This window comes from Myxine glutinosa, chromosome 4 (assembly GCF_964187855.1).
Source record: "Myxine glutinosa chromosome 4, kmMyxGlut1.1, whole genome shotgun sequence".
Classification (NCBI taxonomy): Eukaryota; Metazoa; Chordata; class Myxini; order Myxiniformes; family Myxinidae; genus Myxine; species Myxine glutinosa.
In genome coordinates, this window is record NC_136264.1 from 54,097,537 (window position 1) to 54,114,199 (window position 16,663).

General features: G+C 48.1%; 1 long non-coding RNA gene across 1 annotated transcript in view; it reads left to right on the plus strand.

The window, feature by feature from the left end:
- The window catches only part of LOC144891713 (uncharacterized), a 966,484-nt gene extending 964,080 nt beyond the window's left edge, over nucleotides 1-2,404 (plus strand). The window contains exon 2 of the long non-coding RNA XR_013623058.1: nucleotides 2,237-2,404. This is a non-coding gene — a long non-coding RNA (uncharacterized LOC144891713). The remainder of the gene's footprint in view (nucleotides 1-2,236) is intronic.
- The last annotated feature ends 14,259 nt before the right edge of the window (nucleotides 2,405-16,663 follow it).

Sequence of the window (16,663 nt, forward strand, 5' to 3'; positions counted from 1 at the left end):
AAGAATGCTCTCCCAGAGAAGAAGGGAAGTCGGAAGTGGAATGCAAGAGCAGAGGTGGACAAGATGGAGGAGCGGTTGCAACAGGAGGACGTCATGGGGATGGTACAGCACGGGAAGCATGGCTTGGGGTGGATGAAGCATGAGCGATGGGGAAAGGCATGTGTGAAAGAAGAGGAAGATGGTTGAGAGGGAGATGAGAAGAAAGAAGGAGAAGGGGAGATATGTGAAAGCAGTCGGACAGGCACAGCAAGGTGCTTGGACTAGGTGGGAAGGTGTGCGGGTGAGGACATTGAAGTGGCAAGAGATTTGGAGGATGGAGCCAATATTGTTGAATTTCCGGTTGCGGGCAACGTATGATGTGCTTCCGTCACCAGTAAACTTGAGGTTGTGGGGGTTGTTGCAGGAGGAGAGATGTTATTTGTGTGGAGGTGTGGGAACAGTGCAGCATGCACTGAGTGCATGTTCAGTCGCATTGGCAGCAGGAAGATACAAGTGGTGGCACGATCAGGTGAGGCAGTGGTAGTGCAGATGGTGCAACAAGAGGTGCTGAGGTCGAGAGAGAGAAGAGTGGAGAAGGAGACTGATGGGGGAGAGGTGTGGTTTGTCAAAGAGGGCCAAGTGGTAAGAGGTGGGAAGAGGAGGAGGGGGAAAGCAAGAGGGCTGTCAGATGCTTGTGATTGGTAGGTGGTGGCAGACCGAAAGCCACAATTGGTATTCCCAGAGGAGATCTGTGTGACATGTGATCTGTGTGTATTAAAAAAAAAAAAAAAAAAAAAAAAATAATATATATATATAATGTTACAGACGCGGCTTTTAGATGTTATATTGACCGAGCGGTGGTGTATTTAACCGCGTCCGAACAGTTACTCCCCGATTTCACCCGACGTTGACCAGATCGCCCCACAGATATTCAATCGGGAAACCTCTAATGCGACCGAAAGAGAATGAAAAAGAAGAAGAAGAAGAATACGGCGGAAGAACAGATTTTATTATACACACACAAGCAATGGATGGAAGAAGCAGTAACACAGCGAATCCTTAACTTACACTATTCATTTTTTACTTAGCCCCAAGACAAACGAGCAGGACAGGACGTTCACACTTACACAGGGGATAATGCAGGCAGGTAAGGCTTGAGATGGAGGCAAGGTCGGGAGGCCGCCGTTCACAATCCCTCGCGGTTTTGGCGGGAAACCCTTGGTCGTGTATCCACCGCGGCAGACGTCACGCGCTGGTTCGGCACACCTGCTCCTTTTCTTGGGGCGGGGCCGTCTCCCTCCTTTCAGCGCGTCTCTCCAAAGCTGGTCTCCTTGCCGAGTACCTCTCCTCGTTGGCTTGGAGCGTTTCGCATCTCACCGCCTCTCTTTGGTGCAGCCTCGTTGCTCCTCTCCAGCTCATCTCCAAAGCAGTCCCCTGCAGTCGCTTTTATCACCTCGAGCGAAATCAAGCCGCCGGCTCCGAGGGCACGCCTACCGGGTCGATCACCGCGGTGTTGATTGGCTGTTAGGGCCGGTTCACTCCTTCCCTCTTCTGACGAGGTGGAGACACGCCTTTCTTCTCCAACCTTACCTCGTGGCCAATGGTGGTTGAAGAGAAAAACCGACCAAAATGCGGAAGGCAAATGGAAGGGAGGTTTTGGGGAAATTGGAAGGGCCTACGCTTATTTTGTTTGATACAATGCAAAGTCAATCTAGTGGGAAAACACATACTTAGCCTACATGGAATAAGGAAATACACTATTTAAAAGATATATCGTGACCTGCGTGTATATTTCATGCAATTAACTAGGACGCTGACTGCGACCATTATTTACATTACAGGGTGGTACCGTACGTTTGTAACGTTCACATTGTAACGTTTCCATTGTAACGTTTTCACATTCATTACACTTCTCAAATTCGTTACACACTTCTCAAAATCGTTACACTGCACCCCCCTTTCTTCAGGTCCGTCCTCGGGCCTATTAAACTTTAACTTAGTGTGGCACGTAGGTGTAATTCCCTCTACAATTAACCTGACCCTGAGTGTGACAATTTTAAAACACAAATAAGTATGTCCCCCTATTGCATTGCATCCTGTCTAACAGACTCAAGCCCACAGCTAACCGAATTACGGAATTACTCTCAACCTATACATTTACGGTGGGGAGCATTATTTACAATGACGTGATTTCTTATTTACAACGCAACCCAGGACCTGTGTTTTTTTTTTTGTTGTTTTTTTTTTTTCTTTTTAGGGAACAAGAGAAAGAAATTCCTGTTGGGAGGGAGGAGACAGCACGCATTGCATCGATGCACCAGTACCAGTACCACCAAAGCACCCAAAAGCACCAAACACCACAAAGCACCCAAAAGCACCAACCAGTGCGCAGTCACCATGGCTCATAATAAACACAACAAAAGAACTGGTGGTGGTCTTCTCTTTCTCTGCCGGGCCGATGTTCTTCCCGACGTCTTCAGGCTTCATGCGGCCTAGTTGGAAATAATAAAAAGCACAACTTGTGTCCATTTTTATTTAGGGCCTCAGGGGCCAACTAAGGGTGGTCCACCTGTTTGGCATAGGTGCCACCTTACCGAGGTCCGCAAGCAAGATTCCCTGGCCACTATGGCCGGTCTCCAACAGAGGTGCCCTGCCCCAGAACCTGGGGTCCATCAAGTGGTACATGGCCGCAGAACAGCGGTCCATACAGTGGTACATCAACGCAATGCATGCTGGTTCTGGGAATCTCGGGCGCACAATGGCCACCTCACGCACGCTCCCATCGGCACCCAATGGTGCACAGGTCATGTGGGAGACAAAAGAAAGACAATTGAGCGAGGGGTAAGGTCACAAGGGTACACGTCAGTAAGGCAATGCAAGGTGAAATGCGTACGGAGGCCGAAGTGAGAAAGCTCGTCCCTACCGTACGTCACCCCCCTGTCACCTACCCTACCCTTGTTCTCACCCCATATGTACAAAAAATCTACACATTTACAAATTCGTCACTACTGTCACGTCTTCCCCATATTTCCCCTATACCAAATTCGTCTCCACTATCCCTTTACTTCAAAATTTGCCATCACCAATTCATCATCAATCCTCATAAGGAGGGAGAGATGGAATTACGCACAATGTCACACCCACGTCATGATGCGTCTCACAATCCAAACATTTGCATCATAAAAAATAATCAAAACATGGCATGGTGTGGAGTACCTGTCACCTCAGGTGAGTGGATGCAGATGGTGCGAGGAGATCCTTCATCCTAACTATCCTCTAAATGACTTTAACACACTTTACACTACCCGGGGTCTCTCCCTGCCAATCCATTGGCCAACTTACACTATGGGTTCTAATAACCAATTCCCATTGCCCAACTGTGGTGCTTCTCAATTTGGGGTCTCACTCCCCCGATTCATCTCCCGGTGCTCTAGCACAATTTCTGGGCTGCGACGTGTACCTCTCCCAACAGGTCTACCCACCTGCACACCTCCACCACTGTAGTTGCCACCCGAGCTTACCTAGCTCCTTACCCTAACCTAACTACCTGGGGACAGCCCCTCTCCTGGCTCTGTCACCCCATGGTGCCCTCTGGCACTGGGCTACCCGGGTCCGTCCTCCGGATCCTCGGGCCCCATTCACAACAACTACTACCGGCTCCCAGAGCCCACCTGCGGCCTCACCTGGCCGACATCCTCACAGTGGTGGAGTGCCCAAACCAACTACTCACACTAACAGGCTACACGCCCAGCCATTTCCACAACACCAACGCACCCATCCACATACCATTCTGTCACCCGCACCACAGATGCCAATATCCAACCACAATTTACCTGTACCCTCTACCTAACACTTACACTACCCGCCCCGGGTATCCGTGATGGGGGTCCACTCTTCCCCCATTCACACCTTCGCACCATCCACTCCACTCCACAATTTCCACCATTCTCACTCCACGACCATCCATTCCACTACTCCATACCATTTATTCCATACAACCATTTATTCCACACACCTGTCCTCCATTCACCTGTCGTTGCACACCTGTGCAATCATACCTGGTGCCACCTGCACCCTCCTTTCTTCCTGGACCATTTGGTCAGCACAACACGCAATCACCACTACTCCCTCATACACTGCTCCACACACCTGTTCAGTTGCACACCTGTGCAATCACACCTGTTCCATTCTCACCTGTTCAATTCTCACACACACGGCATCATCTCAGATAACTACTCCCCTCTGAAACTTGCGCTTCCCAGTCGTCCCTTTAAACTATTGCGCTCCCACGTCATTATCATCCACACTAATCTACCTGCGTCCCCACTACAGGTATCAGTCACTAACTAAACTTAACGTTACCTAATGTCACCTTCTAGGGCCCTATCATTATAACCTAACCCACCCTGGCTAGTTTTCACTGCCATACACCCCATAAGCTATTGCTCCTTTGCCCCCACATGGGAAGGATGGTGGATTTGCCATCCCACCACATCGGGGGTCTCTCACTACCAATTTCGCTCGTCCAAATCCAACAATTCAAAAATTTTCCATTTACTGCCAATTCTATTCACTTTTCTAAATTTCGTTTTAAATCACTATCACTATCACCATCACCCGTATACTTATTACATCCTCTCGGTGCGCCAATTCACATCTACAGCCCGGCTTCGTACAGCCGAGCAATGAACGCGAATTCTTTTGTGCTGGCGGCTGGATGCGTCCCGCATTCGGGGCATGGGCGGGGGCTTACCCGGGCCGAGATCCCACGCATCACCTCGGCGTGGGGCCATCCAATGTCCCGATCTCGACCTGCCGGCACGTCTCAACAAAACGTGGTCGCCATAACGACCCTTCCTATCCAGCTGCCCGCTCCGCCTAGTGGAGCCCGGCCGCGGCCGTTCCACGCGAGGCCCAGCGTGGATCGCGCACGGCGGTCCTTTCGAACCCGCCGTGGCTCGGATCCCCGCTGGTTCTCGCGGCACGCGAAGCCCGGCACGCACCGAGGGCCCGATTCGGCTATAAGTCGCCCTATCCGCTAAACCGGTTACCGTCGACGCTTCACCTGGACGCTTACATGCATACGCTACCCCTTTCTTGCTCATACATGCAGCTGTTCCCATTCTCCTCGTACCATTCCTTACACACCTCGGTACACTCATTCCGCTCGCCGACTTGGTCACACACCTGACCACCGAACACTTTGGCACACATTCGTTGGTCGCACACCTCACCAACACACCTCTTCGCGCCCCCTCCTCTGTGACAATCACAGGTGTGCTCTCATTCGCACACCCAACCACGTGCCTCACCACCAACTCCAGCGTGCATTCCCACTCACGCTCTACCATTCCAGGTGTGCATCCTTCCATCCCAGGTGTACATCCTCGCTCACCTGTCACAACCAACTCACTCTCCTTGTCACTCTCACTACTCTCACTACTCTCACCCCCACTCTTGACAGCGCACTCACCCTTACTCTCGACGGCACACTCTTTCCTCATGCACCCGTCCGTTACACACCTTTCTCGCGCACACTCTCCCGTTACACCCTCTGTAACACTCACCACAGACGTACACTTTTTCGTTACATCCTCTGTAACACTCACCACAGGTGTACACTCTCGTTACTTCCTCCGTAACACTCACCACAGGTGTACACTCTCTCGTTACTTCCTCCGTAACACTCACCACAGACGTACACTTTCTCGTTACATCCTCTGTAACACTCACCACAGGTGTACACTCTCTCGTTACTTCCTCCGTAACACTCACCACAGGTGTACACTCTCTCGTTACTTCCTCCGTAACACTCACCACACCGCGCTTCCATGTACCCCCTCGCACACGCGCTTCGACCGGCTCACTCCTGACGGCACACTCCCTCCTCGGCGTGCACTTTTTCCTCACACACCCCATGGTCGGACATTCTCGCACACCTCTTTTTTCGCACACCTGACCTGTCACACACTTCACCAACGGCCTTTCACGAACACCCGGATCCAAACCAATCCCCAAGCCGACTGAAGCTTTCCTCACATCATATACATTGCCACTCACCTCCGTACTTCGTCTCCGCACCTCCTTTGCCACCTGCAAACTCTTTATTTGGTTAGTGAGAATCACATCATGATTTGAACACAGACCTTGTACATATTCCATGACTTCCTCCTTTATCTCCCTCTTAGTTTCCCTCCGTCTCTTCTTAATTTCACTCACCCCTTCTTCCACTTCCTCTAGTTTTTGTTTAACCTCTTTTATTTCTCGGTGCGTCCCCTCAAGTTCGTCCTCTAAGGCTACCGTGACCGTCTCTATGTGCATCCTCACCTGCCGGTCCTTTGTCTCCATTATCTCTGTCACCTCGTCCACCCTCATTGTCAGTTCCTCCCGTACCATCTGACATTGCTTTTGTGTCGCTATTAATTCATTTTTTATGTCCTTTTGTGTTGCTTTTAAACCCCCGAGTACTGCAGTGTTCCTTTGAACCTGCTCCACTAACTTCGTTTGTCCCTCTGTCAGCTGTTCCACCTCCTCCGTCAGATCTTCTATTCCCCCTTGTAACTTAGCCGTATTATTTCTCACTTCTTTCTCTATACGCTTTTCGCCTCGCTTTACCTCCTCGCGTAGCCCCGAGACCTCCTCACTCACCCCTCGTCGTATTTCCTCCATCTGGTTCCCCATCTGTTCGATTTCCCGGGCGGATTGTTCCCCTATTTCCCGCAATTTGTCCTCCATCCTATTTTCTAACCCCATTAACCCATTTTTCACCCCCTCTAACTGATTCTCCTGGGCAGCCATTCTGTTTTCCACCCCCGTTAACCCATGTTTCACCCCTTCTATCCCATTGTCTAACCCCTCAAATTTCTTGTCTAATCCCTCAAATTTCTTTTCTAATCCCTCACCGGTACCCCTCACTTCGTCCCTCATTACCCACAATTGCTCACCCCGAGCATCCGTCCGGTTCCCCATTACCCCCATTTGGTTTCCCATTACCCCCATTTGGCCCCCCATCCTATCCATTTTTGCATTCAGTTGGGTCAAGAATAATCTGAGGTCAAACCCGGTTTGCCCAGCGTCCCCAGCCGCCACCGCGGGCTCGCCCTCCGCGGCGCCGCTATTTTGGGACCCTTCAACCACGTGAGCGAGCGCGCCATTTTGCGCGCCTGATATTCCCGCAACCACATTGCCATTTTCCTCCTTCCTTTCTTCCCCGAAGTCCTGGGTTACTTCTAACCCCTCTATCTCTCCCACCGGCATCCGATCGCCTTGATTGTCCATGGCGCGATCTCAAAATTCGGGTTTTGCTTTATAAAACAAAATAAATTTCGGCAGCTTGTAATTTTGAGCGTGTTAAGCGCGTTTCGGGTCCGATTTCGGGTCCGATCTCCCTCCTCGACACCAATTGTTACTCTAATAGTACAATTGGTGTTCCAAAATTTGGGCCTAACAAATTTAGTCCCAGGTCCGAATCCAACTCCTCGACACCAATTGTTACTCTAATAGTACAATTGGTGTTCCAAAATTTGGGCCTAACAAATTTAGTCCCAGGTCCGAATTCAACTCCTCGACACCAATTGTTACTCTAATAGTACAATTGGTGTTCCAAAATTTGGGCCTAACAAATTTAGTCCCAGGTCCGAATCCAACTCCTCGACACCAATTGTTACTCTACTAACACAATTGGTGTCCAAAATTTGGGCTAAATAAATTTAGTCCCAGGTTCGAATCCCACCTCCTGACTACCAATTGTTACAGACGCGGCTTTTAGATGTTATATTGACCGAGCGGTGGTGTATTTAACCGCGTCCGAACAGTTACTCCCCGATTAAAACCCGATTTCACCCGACGTTGACCAGATCGCCCCACAGATATTCAATCGGGAAACCTCTAATGCGACCGAAAGAGAATGAAAAAGAAGAAGAAGAAGAATACGGCGGAAGAACAGATTTTATTATACACACACAAGCAATGGATGGAAGAAGCAGTAACACAGCGAATCCTTAACTTACACTATTCATTTTTTACTTAGCCCCAAGACAAACGAGCAGGACAGGACGTTCACACTTACACAGGGGATAATGCAGGCAGGTAAGGCTTGAGATGGAGGCAAGGTCGGGAGGCCGCCGTTCACAATCCCTCGCGGTTTTGGCGGGAAACCCTTGGTCGTGTATCCACCGCGGCAGACGTCACGCGCTGGTTCGGCACACCTGCTCCTTTTCTTGGGGCGGGGCCGTCTCCCTCCTTTCAGCGCGTCTCTCCAAAGCTGGTCTCCTTGCCGAGTACCTCTCCTCGTTGGCTTGGAGCGTTTCGCATCTCACCGCCTCTCTTTGGTGCAGCCTCGTTGCTCCTCTCCAGCTCATCTCCAAAGCAGTCCCCTGCAGTCGCTTTTATCACCTCGAGCGAAATCAAGCCGCCGGCTCCGAGGGCACGCCTACCGGGTCGATCACCGCGGTGTTGATTGGCTGTTAGGGCCGGTTCACTCCTTCCCTCTTCTGACGAGGTGGAGACACGCCTTTCTTCTCCAACCTTACCTCGTGGCCAATGGTGGTTGAAGAGAAAAACCGACCAAAATGCGGAAGGCAAATGGAAGGGAGGTTTTGGGGAAATTGGAAGGGCCTACGCTTATTTTGTTTGATACAATGCAAAGTCAATCTAGTGGGAAAACACATACTTAGCCTACATGGAATAAGGAAATACACTATTTAAAAGATATATCGTGACCTGCGTGTATATTTCATGCAATTAACTAGGACGCTGACTGCGACCATTATTTACATTACAGGGTGGTACCGTACGTTTGTAACGTTCACATTGTAACGTTTCCATTGTAACGTTTTCACATTCATTACACTTCTCAAATTCGTTACACACTTCTCAAAATCGTTACAATATATATATGTATATATATATATATATATATATATATATATATATATATATATATATATATAACGTTCAAAACACACCTGGTCACAAGTGTGGCGCACTGACCGGGTCCTCAGTCGAGGTCCTCAGCATCATTCCGTTTCGGCCCTTCAACCTCGATACGGTCAGCTAAGGTGGGCCAGCAGGGGCTGCAGCATGCACATGCACATGCAGCAACTACACCTGGATGTGTACATACCCCCACCCACAGCCAGTGTGAACACAGACTACAACAACAACACCTCCGCATCCAGAATCCACAGCACCAAACAAACATGGTGGAACACTCAAATACCCACCTTTCTACCCTTCACCACTCACCAACAAAACACACCAGATCATTCATACACACAGATACACACAGATACACACACATACACACACACAACACCAACCAACCAACCACCTACCCTTACAACATACACCACTCAACATACAAAAACACACACTCATGCAAAAATTCATTCATGCAAAAACACACACCCTCACCCACTCACTCATATACACAAAATAAGAAAAAATAATGGCAAAAAAAACAAAAAAACACACACAACCAACCTACACCGTTCGACGTGCCTCCATAAACTTCCTCCATATCCAAAATGAGCCTTTCAAGACAACCTGGGCCACCTTGTCACACATCCTCCTTCTTTCTGTCCCACACACTCCCAGCCGAGCAAGAAATCCAGAAAAGGAATTGCCAATATACCCTCTACACCCCACCTCAAATGGCTGACACGAAACTCGCCAACCCTTCTCCCGGCACTCTGCCTCCAGCTCTCTGTACTTTCCTCTCTTCCTCTCATGCGCCTCCTCCATGTTCTCTTCCCAAGGTTCTGACAATTCCCCTAAGATGACCTGTCTTGTTGCACCTGACGAAATGACAATGTCAGGCCGCAACCTTGTCACACAGATCTCCTCTGGGAATACCAATTGTGGCTTTAGGTCTGCCACCACCTGCCAAACACAAGCATCTGACAGCCCTCTTGCTTTCCACCTCCTCCTCTTTCCACCTCTTACCACTTGGCCCTCTTTGACAAACCACACCTCTCCCCCAACAGTCTCCTTCTCCACTCTTCTTTCTCTCGACCTCAGATATATATATATATATATATATATATATATATATATATATGTATGTATGTATGTATATATAATTTAATTTCAAAACAAACCTGGTCACAAGTGTTCCTTACTGACTGGGTTCTCAGTCGAGGTCCTCAGCATCATCCCGTTTCGGCCCTTCAATCTCGATACCGCCAGCTAAGATGGGCCAGCAGGGTGCTCGATATGCCTCCACATGCAGCAGCTACACCCAGATGCGTACATACCCCCAACCCCAGCCAGTGAGAACACAGACTACAACAACAAAACTGCCTCCACACCCAGAATCCACAGCCCCTCATCCACTCACTCACACATCAAAAAAAACAAAACAAAAAACCGACCACCTACCCTTAAACATGCACCACTCAAACAAAAACACATTCAAGCAAAACCACATCCACTTCTGCAACACACACACACACACACACACACACACACACACACCATTCACACATCTCCATTTCTCTTCCGCGCTCAGTAACTGCCCTTTTAGGCTGAAATGAACCACCACCCTCAACCAACACCGTTCGACGTGTCTCCATAAACTTCCTCCATATCCAAAGTAAGCCTTTCAAGGCAAACTGGGCAACTCTGTCACACATCATCCTTCTTTCTGTATCACACACTCCAAGAAGAGCAAGAAATGCAGAAAAGGAATTGCCAATATACATTCTGCACCGCACCTCAAATGTCTGACAAGAAACTTGCCAACCCTTCTCCCGACACTCTGTCTCCAGATCACTGTACATTCCTTCAAGTTCTCTTCCCAAGGTACAGACAATTCCCCTAGGATGAACTGTCTTGTTGCACCTGACGAAATGACAATGTCAGGCCGCAACCTTGTCACACAGATCTCCTCTGGGAATACCAATTGTGGCTGTTGGTCTGCCACTACCTGCCAATCACAAGCATCTGACAGCCCTGTTGCTTTCCACCTCTTACCACTATATATATATATATATATATATATATATATATATATATATATATAGATATATATAAGCTTGGTGAGGCAAGCGCAGGTAGTTCCAGAGGAACGGGCTTATTTTAGCTGAGGATAATGACTGTACCTGAGTTGCTGTTTTGTCATGATTTGCACCAATCATAATACAAACAATTATTTTGCCCAAATTTATTTGTAGTGTTTGTGATATTACATTTTCAAAAGCAATTTTGGTTGAAGATTTAGGTTAAAAAAAAAAAATTCAAAAAAGAACCCCTCAGCACATACATACGGAAGGTACAGACTGAAAGTTTGGGATGATTACATCTCACCACCACGTAATTAAAAACACATCACCACCACGTAATTCAAAACACCTCACCACCACGTAATTAAAAACACATCACCACCACGTAATTCAAAACACCTCACCACCACGTAATTAAAAACACATCACCACCACATAATTCAAAACACCTCACCACCACGTAATTAAAAACACCTCACCACCACGTAATTCAAAACACCTCACCACCATGTAATTCAAAACACCTCACCACCATGTCATTAAAAACACCTCACCACCAAGTAATTCAAAACACCTCACCATCACGTAATTCAAAACACCTCACAGCCGCGTTATTAAAAACACTTCACAACAAAGGAAACAAAAGTTTGAGGGAGTAGGTCAGTGACTACACAGACACTGCCCAGATATATAGACATATCGATGGATGACTGCGCCTGATTGGCTGCATTGCCATGGTTTACACTTTACACCAATCATAATACAAACAATGATTTTGCACAAATGTATTTGTAATATACGTGATATTACATTCTATAAAAAATTAAAGTTGAATGAAGCTGAAAAAAAACTTTCAAAAAAAAAACTTTCAAAAAAAAAAGTCAAAACAAATACACTTCGGACATACTGACGGGAGAGATAGGTGCATATCAGAAGTTTGGTACGATTTCACAAAAGTTTGAGGGAGTAGTTCAGTGACAACACAGACAGATATCTTCAACAGATATCAACACAGATATCTTCTTCTATCTATCTATCTTCTATATATTTGTTGGAACCCATCTGTGAATCGGTCCCATCGGCCGATGGGTCTGCGCCATCTGCGGATGTGTTGTTCACCTTGAAGGAATGTGTATGCATCAATGGTGGATGAGTATGTTTATTTCAATCAGGTACACAATCAGGTACACAGTCATTGGAATTACATGTGGTAGGAATTTAACAGAGATGATTTTAAAATGTTTTATTATCTATTTCTACCCATTTCCCCAGAAAACCTCTCCATCAAAGTGATGAATGTTCATCGACAAACAAATGGCAGCGATTGTGGCATATTCGGCATTGCCTTTGTTAAAACCCTGTTGGAAGGTCAGGATACTTGCCACCAAAACTACATTTACCCTCGCCAACACCTTCATCAGCACCTGCCACTCTCTACCCTGCCACCATTCCCCTTCGCCATTATCAGAAGAACACCTAATGTTTTGTATGAATGTTGAGTATGTTATGTAAAGCTTTACTAAAACTGCCATGTATCTGTTAATTACAAAATGTATTGACAAAATGTATAAATAGATGGGTAGAAATAGATAATAAAACATTTAAAAATCATCTCTGTTAAATTCCTACCACATGTAATTCCAATGACTGTGTACCTGATTGAAGAGCACCATTCTGTCAACACATTCCTTCAAGGTGAACAACACATCCGCAGATGGCGCAGACCCATCGGCCGATGGGACCGATCCACAGTTGGGTTCCAACATATTATTATATATAAAAAAGAAAGTTTTTGTTTGTTTGTCTGCACGCGCTAATCTCCTGAACGGTGAAAGATAGGAGGAAATCTCTAAAACCAAAAATGTCGGGACGGGCCCCGGGAAGGTTATAGGCGAGGTGGCGAGGCCGGTCGAGACCGCCTCAGCCAGGCTGGGCCCATTTCGCAATAAATCTTCTTCTTCTTTCAAAATTCTCGAGAAGTACAACTTATGCACTTAATAGGAATATCTGACTGATTGCAACACATGCTTTCAAAATTCTCGCTCGCGGGTCCTGACAGAAGAAAGAACAAGGAATCGTTGAGCACTAACTGATACTGGGCTCGCGTCAGACCTATGTACAGAAGATTAAATTCATTCAAAAAGAACCCGGGCAACGCCGGGTGCATTCAGCTTGTATTATATATATATATATTGTTATAGATCGCGGTTAGATGTTATAGACCGAGCGGTGGTGTAAGACCGCGACCTAACAAACTCACCCGATTCACCCAGACTTTGGCCGTATCGCACCGTAGCTGCCCAATGGGGAAAAGACAAAGGCGACGAATGCAAAGAGGAAAAAGAAGGCCAAGACGAAAGACAAAAGGTTTGAAATATTACTACTGAATTTATTTACTATTTACACACAAGCAACAAAAAGCAATTCAGTTTATTTACAAGTACAAGACGCAGATGACACAGTGCAAATTTAGCTTATCTACAGACTTAACTAACCCAGGACAGCACAAACAGAACACTGACTCACGCGGGGAATTGATGATAGGACTGGCGGGAGATGGATGGCTGGCGGGATAGGGAGGTCCACTGGTCCTTCAGCACGATTGACTCGTTGGGCAGCCGCCGCTCCTCCGCGGCCGTGCTCCAAACTGCCGTCCAGGCCTCACGCTGCTGTGGCTGCTGTTTCGGTGGCTCCAGCTGCAGCAAATGCAGTTGCGGTGGCTCGAGCTGCAGTTCAACTCTGGACTTCTTGGTTGGACTCAACTCCTTGGACTCCCTCTCGTCTCTCGGTAAAGGCTCATCTCCCGTCTGCCTGTCTGGTCCAAACCCTCACTCTTTCTTCTTTTCTCTCACTCCTCACCACCGCAACCACTGACCCTCCTCTGGCAACCGACTCAGACCAACTCATCTCTCGTTGCCACACCCCTGCCTTGGGTTATATAGGCCCCCGCCCCTCAACCTTTGCGAACCTCCCCCACCGCTCTTCCTCCGCCCTCTGTAGCCAAACCCCTGGCTCATGGTTGGTCGAGCGGGGCTGGTTCACTCCTCCCCCTCTATGACGAGGTGGAGACACGCCTTTCTTCCCCAACCCTGCCTCGTGGCCAATGGCGGCAATTGGATCGGAGGGGAGGTAATATGGGCAATCGAGGCTTTTGGGGATGGGAAGGAAAGGGGGTCTATTCTCTTTCACTGGTGCAATGGAGTACTTTTAATTAATGGGAGACACAGCCTTATCCTAAAACACAGAATAAGAGATAACTATCAAAAGAAAAGATATATCGTGACCTACATGTATGTTTTTCTATGGACTAACTACGGGAACGCCCTTTGACCTTTATACAACCACAACGGAGGGAGGAGGGGTGATATTTTACAACAACCTTTTACAACAACCTTTTACAACATTTTACCACCACCACAAAATAAAAAAAAACACATTCTCATATTCACAACACTGCACCCTCCTCCCCTTAGGCACGTCCCGGGCCTATTACTTTTACCTTAGTGTGGCATGTAGGTGTAGTTCCCTCTACTTTTAGCCTGACCCTGAGTGCGACAGTTTTAAAACATAAATAAATGTGTCCCGCTGCTCCATTGCACCCTGCCTAACAGACTTACGCCCACAGTTAACCGAATTGCGGAATGGTCTTCAAACTACACACTGACGGTGGGAAGCATTATTTACAATTGACGCTATTTTTATTTACAAAACTAACCCAGGACCTGTAATTGTTCTTTCTGGGGGGAGGACAGTCTGCTCTGCATCAATGCACCATTAAAGCACCCAAAAACGCACCAATACACACCCAAGCACCAATCGGTGCAGTCACCATTGTTCAATGAATAAAATAAAACCAACAAACCCAACCCTGCAGGTGTCTCTTGCTCTTCGGCTCCCTCTGCTGGTTATTATTATTTCTTCCAGTTGTTGTCATTTCCATTTTGCTTTGCTTACTGGCGGCCTATTTGTAATAAAGTGTGCCCAAGGTGTCCTTTTTATTTTCGTTTATTTATGGCCCACAGGGCCGACTAGTGTGGTTCACCTGTGGGGCATCGGTGCCCTGTGGCCAAGGTCCGCCAGCAAGATTTCGGGCCCTCATGGCCGGTTCCAGCAGAGGGGCCTTGCCCCAACCCATGGGGTCCATAAGTGGTGCTCGGCCACTGACATGTGGTCCATAATGTGGTGCATCGATGCAGACAGCTGGTTCTGGGAATTTCGGGCGCACAATGGCCGACCCACACACGCTCCCCTCGGCGCCCAACGGCGCTCAGGTCCTCATGTGGGAGACAAAAAGGGGGGACAAGACAGATGAGCGAGGGGTAAGGTCTCAAGGGTACACATCAAAAAGGCAATGCAAGGCGAAATGCGTACGGAGGGCGAAGTGAGAAAGCTCGTCCCTACCGTACGTCACCCCCCTGTTACCTAGCCTACCCTTGCCCTTACCCCATATGTACAAAATCTACGCATTACCAATTCGTCACTACTGTCACGTCTTCCCCATATTTCCCCTATACCAAATTCGTCTCCACAATCCCTCTACTTCAAAATTTGCCATCACCAATTCATCATCAATCCTCATAAGGAGGGAGAGATGGAATTACGCACAATGTCACACCCACGTCATGATGCGTCGCACAATCCAAACATTTGCATCATAAAAAATAATCAAAACATGGCATGGTGTGGAGTACCTGTCACCTCAGGTGAGTGGATGCAGATGGTGCGAGGAGATCCTTCATCCTAACTATCCTCTAAATGACTTTAACACTCTTTACACTACCCGGGGTCTTTCCCTGCCAATCCATTGGCCAACTTACACTATGGGTTCTAAAAACCAATTCCCATTGGCCAAACTGTGGTGCTTTTCAATTTGGGGTCTCACTCCCCCGATTCATCTCCCGGTGCTCTAGCACAATTTCTGGGCTGCGACGTGTACCTCTCCCAACAGGTCTACCCACCTGCACACCTCCACCACTGTAGTTGCCACCCGAGCTTACCTAGCTCCTCACCCTAACCTAACTAACTGGGGACAGCCCCTCTCCTGGCTCTGTCACCCCATGGTGCCCTCTGGCACTGGGCTACCCGGGTCCGTCCTCCGGATCCTCGGGCCCCATCCACAACAACTACTACCGGCTCCCAGAGCCCACCTGCGGCCTCACCTGGCCGACATCCTTACAGTGGTGGAGTGCCCAAACCAACTACACACACTAACAGGCTACACGCCCAGCCATTTCCACAACACTAATGCACCCATCCAAACATCATTCTTCCAACCGCACCACAGATGCCAATATCCAACCACAATTTACCTGTACCCTCTACCTAACTCTTACACTACCCGCCCCGGGTATCCGTGATGGGGGGTCCACTCTTCCCCCATTCACACCTTCGCACCATCCACTCCACTCCACAATTTCCACCATTCTCACTCCACGACCATCCATTCCAATCCTCCAGACCATTTATTCCATACACCTGTCTTTCATTCACCTGTCGTTGCACACCTGTGCAATCCTACCTGGTGCCACCTGCACCCTCCTCCTCTTCCTGGACCATTTGGTCAACACAACACGCAATCACCACTACTCCCTCATACACTGCTCCATTCACCTGTTCAGTTGCACACCTGTGCAATCACCCCTGTTCAATTCTCACCTGTTCAATCCTCACACACACGGCAT